This window comes from Panicum virgatum, chromosome 7K, assembly GCF_016808335.1.
Source record: "Panicum virgatum strain AP13 chromosome 7K, P.virgatum_v5, whole genome shotgun sequence".
Classification (NCBI taxonomy): domain Eukaryota; kingdom Viridiplantae; phylum Streptophyta; class Magnoliopsida; order Poales; family Poaceae; genus Panicum; species Panicum virgatum.
Genome location: NC_053142.1, coordinates 29,124,050 through 29,133,174, shown reverse-complemented (window position 1 = coordinate 29,133,174; position 9,125 = coordinate 29,124,050). Strand labels below are relative to the sequence as shown.

Below are 9,125 nucleotides of genomic sequence, written 5' to 3'. Positions count from 1 at the left end.
GTTCATGTTCTGTTTAGGGTAATTTTTGCTAGATTTATTGCTATTTGTGATCTAAGTTGTTTATTTATTTAGCAAACCTTGAGTTAAGTGCTATGGGAATCAACCCCCACTTGTTAATGAAGTTAGTTAACTTCTTTTGTGCTGTTGATCATGATGCCTTGTGTAGTTAAATTTGTTATTTAACTACTCTATAAACGATTGCTCATGTTTGTTTATAATGTTGTTCTTGCATTACATATAGACACGACTGCCTTATCGGACGGGACGTACGAGCTGATTCCGGAGTCTGACGGAGGTGATCTCGAAGCTCAAGTAAACACCGCCGTACTAACTGAAGCCCCGGACCAAAGTTCGGAAGAGCCTAGAGCTGAAATAGTTAGCAACTACCGAGAAGGCAAGCCCCGGACATAACCTATATTTCAAATTATTATCATTTACTGTTATTACTTACTTGTGCATTTACAGTTCTTAGGATTTGAATTGAAACCCTAGATGCATGATCCTAGGAACCTATGTACTGAACACTAGACTTGAGTTCGACTACTTGCTAAGCTTATAGGACCGGTAAAAGTCGAGTGATTGCCTGTCACTCGCGAGCTTTATAGGAATTGCCTGTTTACTTTCTGTTATCAATATAAGGACGACAGACGGGTTTGTGATCGATATCATGACTTTATGTGAGACCCCGTCTGTGTTGATGAACTTGCTAAGGTCGCGGTGTGTGGTAGTGCTGGTTAAGTTTTTGAAAGTACTAGTCACATGCCGTAAATATGGTACGCGGCAAGCCTAGTAGCCGATTGGACCGGGGAGTGGATATACCTGACACTCTCTCTTAGAGATAGGTTTTATTTTATGTTGCGCAACACTGCGACTTCAAGGGACAAGGGTGGACCTCGTAGAAGGGTGGACCTTGGAGTCCTGTAGTCGGGGAGAGTGTTCCTATCCACAAGCCGGAAAGAAAGGTCAACGGTTGTTTGGGAATGACCCGACTGTGTTCCAGACGTGTGTGCTAGGTTATCCTTGCAAGGTTGAATTTCGATTCAGAATCGTCCGCCTCTCACGATGAAATGAGACTGCTTGATCTCTTTGCCACACAGAGTAAGAAGAGCAACAATACTATAATCAATCTTGATGTTTACTTAATTTTCTACCATGATTGGATAGAAGCTGCTTACATAGAACGGTTAATCAACTAGAACCTTGAAAGCTAAAACTTGAAAGTAAGGACATACTTTTTATTGCTTTTCAGCAAAAGAAAACTAGAGCCTCACAAAGCCTTGCATAGTCTAGCTAAGGTGGGCTACTTATACCCGTTGACGGTTAAGTCTTGCTGAGTATTAGAATACTCAGCCTTGCTGTTGAAACCCTTTTTCAGGTATGAGTTTTGAGGATCAGATCGCTAGCTTGACCTATCCTTGCTCGTTGCCTCCTGGCTGGTCCGTAGAGTGGGATACGTCTTCGGCCGGCAATGACTATGACGAGTGATACCATGCTTGGGCTAGCTTGGTATACTTTTGCGACGTGTCGTAGTCATCGTGTTTCATCTTCCGCTGTTTAGACTCTGAACTTATAATCATAGCTTGTATAACTGTTATTTAAGTTGGCTTTGTAATAATGTGTTTAACTGGTTTGTAATCATTATTATGCCTGAGTTGTAAAATTGTGGTTGTAATATCTCTGAACTCGCCTTCGTGCGGGGTATGCTTGTTCGATCCGAGAATCGGTGGTTGTATCGGGACGTTACCCGACAGACAAAAAATTGTTCCGTTTGAAGTGCGTTTAAGCTAATGTTGCCTTTATGGTAATGGTTTACGCACTTGAGCCGGGATAATTTAGGCGGTTCTGCCACAATCTATTTGGGTACATATTCATCATACGTACCTGTTGGTGGTGGATACGAAGAATGACCCATATCAGGAAGCTGGTGGTGCGATCCTGTAAACCGTTCAAATTATTTAAAATATTCATAGAAATAAGAAGAACATGATAAATTCGGGTTACGGATTAGGTATTTACCTTGCGTTCCTTCTGCTGTCGCCATAGGGTAATACGAAGAAGGTCCCGCATCATATAAGTGTTGTGATCCTATATGTAAATGCAAAAGGAATTAGACTTCATACCAAAATTAATTGAAATTAAGATATGGACTATATGTTTACCGAAATGTCGTGGTGGTGCCTGTGTTGGTTGAAATGACATCCCTGCAGCTGGTGCCATGGTACTAAACTGGGTCCCTCCGTGAGGTTGATAAGGTGGGTGTCCATCACCTGTATGGACTGAGAATTAATTGTTGTTATCAAAGTAGGAAGTTAGTAAGCATCCTCACGTACCTGGATAATGCTGCTAAGACTAATAAGGTGCTGGGGAAGGCTGCTGCTATGTGGGACCACAAGGAAACGAGGTCGAGGCTTGAGACGAACCGTAGGAGTCCTCATACGATGTCCGGCTACCAAAGGCTTCAAGAATGGAATGGGCTCTTTGTGAAACTCGGGTCCAAGCCGACTCTTGCTCATTCCTATCCATCATAGATCCCGCTCGAATCCTCATCAAATTCGCCCTGGCATCTACGTCCATCAACCTGCACATTTCAAACTGCATGCAAGAAAAAGAAAGACATTAACACTCTAATCCAAAGTATTTGAAAAGCGATGATAACTTTGACTCACCGCCCCAGCTAATGCATCATCCCTATGTCGTGCATAGCCATCCTGTGGGGTCGCAGCATGTGGCTGTGGATGCATGTCAGCATATAGCAAGCGGCAACGAGTCTTAGGCTGGTACCAGCTCAGATACGCCCTTTACGAAGCCTCCGTGTGTGCAGGGGTCGAAAGCGCCACATTCTCCTCTGCCTGGTCCTAGCCATCGACCCAAGGTTGCACCCTTGTCACCCACATGTTCGAGAAGGGTTGACCAGCCCTCGACAAACTAAATATTGATTAGTTAAAGCAGTAATGCATTATCACTGAAATGACATATGAATCGTTACCTGTGATCATGACGTTGGACCCGATCCAATGCTGACAGCACAGGATACAACTGCCTTTGACCGAACTGCCTCCTGACTCTGTCCGGGCAGTGGGCCTCAATGTAAACGTCGTACACCAACGCTGTAGTTGTCATCCAAAGGCCCTGGTCCTGAGAGCAAATCGAAGATATCCCGAACGGTGCACGAGTGTTTATAGCCAACTGGGAGTAGGGCTCCCACACAACGTCTTCAGGTGTCAACCGATCAAACTCAGCTACAAACTCAGGATAGGACCACCGAGACTGTACGTGGGCCCAACTCTTCTGCACGAAATTAATAATATATACCAATAAGAAATACAAATAGGGTCAAAAAAGCAACAGAATTGTCAAGAGAATAGTACGAGTAGCAGTCATTTCCGTACCTAACGAGTGTACCAGAGAGTCCCCATGGTGGGCCTATCATCCTCGGTGTCACCGTACATATCTGGCTCATACGGTGAGTGGTCGATAATCGGACGACCAATTGCTATCCTCTCGTACGACCAAAGCTGTAGCAGAATCGGACCGGTGCGACGAGTCTATGACTAGGTCAAGTAGAGCTGGCGTATCTTCGGCCATACCTAACACAAAAAATATAAGTTTTCTGTATTTTCTACAATTTATCTGAAATTTTCATAAACTTTTCTAGCATTTCCTACAATTTTTGTACAATAAATTTTTCTAACATTTTCTACAATTTTTTTGCATTTTCTACAATTTATCTGGATTTTTCATATACTTCTCTAGCATTTTCTACAATTTCTGAGCATTTTTTAAAATTTTTTCTTGCATTAAAAAACTAATCAATACCACAAAAATGGTTGGTAAACCTAAATGGTTTTTTCTAAAAACTAATCCTAATTCTGCATAAATCATTACTACTGCATACACTAATTATAGAATTAAACATACAAAAAATTTAGAATAAGAAAGTTGAGAAATATTTATTACCTGCGGTTCGGATCCAAAATCCGGCAGGGCTTCGCCGCTGCAACTCTCTCCCTCACCCCTCCTCTCTCCCTCCCCCTCTCTGGATGTCGTGGGAAGCAAACGAGGGGGGAACTCAGCCTTTTATATAGAGGGGGGGCCTGCCGCCCCCCTGCCGGGCGGCTGCCTGGCCTACCGCCCTGCCACCGGACGGCGAGCCAGCTGCCCGGCTGCCGGGCGGCGGCCACCCCAGGGGCCAAAATGCGATTAAAAATAAATTTTATTTACAATCAGGTCTCTACCGCCCGGCAGCAGGGTGGCAGGGGCCCGGCCGCCCTGCAGCCGGGCGGTAGGGGTACAAAACTGTAAATTATGAAACCGAAAATGTATTTCTGTAAAAAATAATTTTGAAAAATAAAAAAATGCCGCTAACCTCAACATGACGGCCCGGGGCTGCTGCTGATCCCAGGCGAGCGTGGGCCGCGGCCATTAATAGGATTTCTGTACGTTCTGTCGCTAGCAACCTCAGGAAAGAGGTTGGGCATTAGATCTACTATATATGAGCCTGTTTAGTGGCCGTGTACGGCTGCAGAGGTCGGAGATGTTTCTTTTATCTAAAAAACTGTGCATGTTTAATTCATTTATTTAGTTTTCCACTATTTGTTACAGTTTAAAAAAACTTGAATAAGGTTAGTTCATCAAATTCTTTATTACATTTGGTGAAGATAAGAAAATCTTATCAAACTTTTATTAGTCTATGGCAAATGGAGTAAGCTTTCTGCAATGAAATCTTGGCACAACTACAGCTAAAATCAAACAGGTGCGTAAACTGGTGAAACCTTAATAATAATACTAGTAGAGCGCACGTGCGACATCGCACGTGTTTGAAGAAAAATGTTTCGAAGTACGACAAAAGTATAGAATTATAAAAATAGGTAAATAGTGATATGATAATAATTAAAAATATGAAAATTTATTGTGCTATACGTTAATACAGTACTAACTAAAATTCTGTTATAATTAGAACAACCCTTATTTACACTCATAACAAATCTATACAAAAATTCAATAGTCTTAGATTCAAAGAAATACTTGACATAAATAGATTCAACCCACACGAATGATCATTGATGAAAGAGGATTAGCTGATCATTGATGGTGTCAACGTTAATGTGATGATCACCACAAGAATGACCAGTGATCTATTTTGCTTGTCCAATAATGAAAAGGATGCGAACATATATATAAATAAAATAATCAAGGTGACACTGGGGAAATGATTCGAATAGCTCTGGCAACCTCAATCTTCTTTCTGATATAGTCGGCATATAACTTTGGCCTGGTCCTCGGGAAAAAAAACTAATTATGAAAACATCACCGGGCTCAAGATGAGCGAACCGTTCAACCATTGCTGGCTATATTGCAACTTACAAACCTTGCCTAAACTACTATGGCCTGATGCCATTTTGCCTGACTCACAGTCGCCAGCCAACGAGAACCATGGTCTGAATGTTGCCGAGCATCCGAACAAGCTTTTCTTGGTTGAGCTGAAAAGCTTCCACTGGAGCTCCAAATTGCTTTCTTTATTTCTTTCAAAAAGATAACTACAGATGGAGAGATATTGGGAGTCTTACATAGATCAGAATGAATAAACTAAAAGCAGATATGGTGATGTGATATACACCTATGGCACATGTCAAAAACTCCCATTGATACGCCTATTGGCTGCCATGCCGCCATAACGCGAGACATGGCAAACACCTGTTTCAGAAGTTAAATGTTCAACAAAATTAAAAATCTTTATCCAACAAATCAAGGAGCAGAGGTGGTAAAAGATGTACCATGCACCTTGTTTATATCCTAAAATGAACAGTGTTACATGGACACGGGTGCGGGTGTCGGTGTCCGACTTGGGTGCGGGTGTCCGATTCGTTAGAATTTTTGGGGACACGGCAAATAACACTTGGAATCCGACACGGGTGTCGGAATCCGACACGGGTGTGGGGTATCCGACTCGGCAAAAAAATTAAGACACGGGTGTCCGGGTAACACAGAAAATGAATGGATGTACCATGCACCTTGCTAGATACATGCTAAATTAGAGTTAAACCAAGCCAATCCTACTAACCAGTTTCTACCACTACTGAACCACTGTTGAATCCAAGTTCCAAATTACAAAATCGCAAAAGCTAAAGGGAGGTCACCCATCTCACACTCCCAATTGCGCACAAGGAAACAAAAACTAAAGGAAAAGCCGTGAATAAAAAGCTGCCCTGAATTGGAGATGAGAGAGTAAGTCAACAACCTTTCCGATGTAACTCGGCGCGGCATCTCGTGGCAGAACTGGGGCGACGGCGCGGCTGCGGGTTTACAGCAAAGCGGCGGTTGGTGGGGAGGCATGCCACGCACGGTGGGAGCTTGGTGGGATGGTGCGACGACGGAGGCAAATGTCTGGACTCTTGGAGTGAGGGGGAGGGCGACGGACCATAGCCACCCAATATAAAATATGCATGATCTCATCGAAGGCTCATACTCCTGCAGGTTAGAGGCCTATCCGAAAAATCACAATACAGAAGAAATAATAAGAGCAGAGATGTCCAAACATTGCAGATTCCAAAATTTCGATCAAAGAAAGAGGAAAGCCTTACATTTTCACTATGTCTTTCTTCGTGTCATTCTTGATTCATTACTCATCAACCTTCTCCACACTTAAACTGATCAGCAGCAAAAAAAAAAGATGATTATGCAAAAATAAGAAGGCAACAATGATGCTGGCTATAGAGAATTACCATACATGAACTACAACAGAAAGGATTCAATTTTCAGAACTGCACATACCAAACAAACGGTGACCATCTCCTGCATATGATCCCGCCTGGATTCCTACTCGAATTCTGATCAATTTTTTCAAGATGAGTTTGTTATCCATGTGAACCTGATAGCTTTTCTCTATGGCCATGCCATCCTAAAACCATTACTCAGGAGTTTGCAGAGAGATAAGGCCACATGAACAAATGTCTCAACTATCATGGACCCAAATCTGAGAAGATGAACTTAAATACTTGCACAATAGCATCAGGTTATGGGCATGCATTACGCATTTACCCAGAAATGTAATATAAGGAAACAAATCTTCGTTGGTATAAAAAAGAAGTGAACTTTAAATTAGGCCGATCATTCCTGAGAAAAAATATGAGTGAATCAGATAAGAATATCATGTAGTTGAGATGCTTGATGCTACTAAAACCTATATAAACATGAAAATGGCTGCTAATAAAAGATAATGTACCTCTGTATGCAGGCTGAGCACACCAGGTTCCATGATAAACTATATGAAACTGATACAAGTCATATTTGCTACTATTAAGCAGAGTACGTAACTGATGAAACTTGAGCACATCAGGTCAGGAAAGGAGCATCTAATTAAATCAACCATAACCTAAGTCCAAGTTTTTCATCAAATTAATTCAACATCAATGAAGACAATCCTGTATCCCCTTGCACCTAAAAGGTCTTGGCATCCAAATTACAGTACCTAACTCTAATGGACTGACATGATCATCACACAAAAACTCAATCACAACCTCTTGTTTCTGCTGCGATTCAAAACTGACCGTACCATTGATGAAATTCCATATGCCACAAATGAAAAGATTATTTGATTTTATTACCAAATAAGATAAATATACTGCAGAAATTATCATAAAGGAACCAATAGTATGTAATTACCTGGCAAAGTTTATGCAGGAGTTTCCCTTCAGCAAATCCCAGCTCCTTCTCCTCCACTGTGATCACCTCCTTGACCTGTCAACTGCCATGTGAAACTTTACAGGTTAACAATCCGCATTTCTTAAGAAATTGTTGTGCTCATAACATTTTTAACACAAGGAATTGAGTTTTAGTTGTACCTTACTATTCCACATATGAGAGTTTTTCATCAATCGTGAGAATTACCCGGTCTCCGCCTTCAGACCTTGCAATCACAGTTTCATTGTGCTAGCTCTGCAGCTAATCGGTTAGTAAGACGCTCTCCAAAGATGCACGCAACAAGACTATGATGCAGAGAGCAAGTGAGCGACAAGACCTTGAACGGGACTCCCTCGAAGTATCTCTTATGGTAAGCCTTGTGAACCTTTTCGCCATTGTCGTTCCCATGGGCGTACATCATGCTGCAGACAGAGCAGGTGTGGAGGACGAAATCAGGTCACCCTAGCTCCAGATGAAACTACGCATAGCTCCTCTTCTTGCTAACAAGCTTGCCGCGCCCGCCGCCCTTGGGCTTCCGCTTCTCCTCCGCTGCGGCGCTGCCGCCTCTTCCCTGCCCGTGGCCCTCGCCATCGCCACTGCGAAAACTCACAGAAATGAGAATGGAATCACAAGTTGTTTCTCCCCACGTAGCACATGTGCCAATGCATCTTCTCCGTGCATTATTTTGTCAGACGTCACAACAATTGGATACGGCAGGATTAGGTACCAAGGGTTATCGATTCGAATGGGGAAAGAAGAAGAAGAAGAACCTGTTTGGATCTGGGGGCCATTTCTTCCGCTTGAAGAACCCGCTAATCTTGGGCTGCATCCCCTCGCCTCGCCTTCTCATGAGCTTTCATCGTCCGCCCTCACCCTTTGCTGCCGACGCGTGGGGGATGCGGGAGTCGCGCGCGGGCCGTCGGGAACGATGGTAGTCACGACGGTGCGGCCGGAGTCGCGCGCGCCGCGCGTGGGGGATCGGCGGCGGAGATGGCGGCCGCCGTGGCGTCGGGCGTCGCGCCCGTGGGGAATCCGCGGCGGGGACAGCGTCGCGGCGTCGGGCGTCACGGCGGGACTGCCTGCGGGAGGGTCGAGCGCGGTAGTACAGTCGCGCGGCGGTGGCACTTCGGATGGGGGCAGTGCTGTGCGGCAGGCGGGGGTGGCGGCGCGATTTGCGGCGGGCGGGGGCATTGGCGCGATGTGCGGTAGTCGGAGGGGGTGACGTTGGCCGTGAGCGGGGGGCGGGATGAGCGGGGCGACGACGACGGCAAGCGCGTGGGCGCGAGGATGCAGCGCGTGCGCGTCCGTCTCTCGAGTGCGACGCGCAGGGGGTTGGCCGCCGGCCGCACCCCCTCCGCCGCGCCCACCCCTGGCCCCACCGCGGCCTCCGAGCACTCCAGCCTCCCTCCCCCCGCCCGCGCCTGCCGCCGCGCCGTGGGCGGCCG

General features: G+C 44.9%; 1 long non-coding RNA gene across 6 annotated transcripts; it reads right to left on the bottom strand.

Moving 5' to 3' along the window:
* Positions 1-5,208: 5,208 nt before the first annotated feature.
* LOC120640793 lies at positions 5,209-9,125 on the bottom strand. Of its 6 annotated transcripts, none has more exons than XR_005662000.1 (7): positions 8,451-9,125; positions 7,842-8,276; positions 7,223-7,744; positions 6,772-7,113; positions 6,582-6,647; positions 6,239-6,483; positions 5,209-5,694 (listed from the first exon to the last, which is right to left on the bottom strand). It is a non-coding gene; the product is annotated as an uncharacterized LOC120640793 (long non-coding RNA). The 6 variants fall into 6 exon arrangements; XR_005661998.1 differs by having other exon boundaries at positions 6,772-7,271; positions 7,663-7,744; positions 8,451-9,120; XR_005661997.1 differs by having other exon boundaries at positions 6,772-7,744; positions 7,842-7,935; positions 8,018-8,276; positions 8,451-9,116.